This window comes from Synchytrium microbalum, assembly GCF_006535985.1.
Source record: "Synchytrium microbalum strain JEL517 chromosome Unknown SmJEL517_scf0153, whole genome shotgun sequence".
Lineage (NCBI taxonomy): Eukaryota > Fungi > Chytridiomycota > Chytridiomycetes > Synchytriales > Synchytriaceae > Synchytrium > Synchytrium microbalum.
Genome location: NW_022158502.1, coordinates 609 through 878, shown reverse-complemented (window position 1 = coordinate 878; position 270 = coordinate 609).

Below are 270 nucleotides of genomic sequence, written 5' to 3'. Positions count from 1 at the left end.
TGCAACTGGGCCTGCCTCTACAACTTTCTGTGGATTTTGCTTCTCTTTACGTTCTAGGATTTGGGCTAATCTGACACTAGCTCCATCATTCAAATTGAGACATTCCACCACATGTGCTCGAGTAGCGGGTGTGTTGCCGTTACAGTTTATGCACGTCGTGTAATTCTTGGCAAGGCCATTCAATTTCCATATCGTTAGCATTCTTCGTTGGTGCCTGTCACATACTTGAGGATCGGCCGAGAGCAGCGGGCTGACCTGTAAAGATGCTGG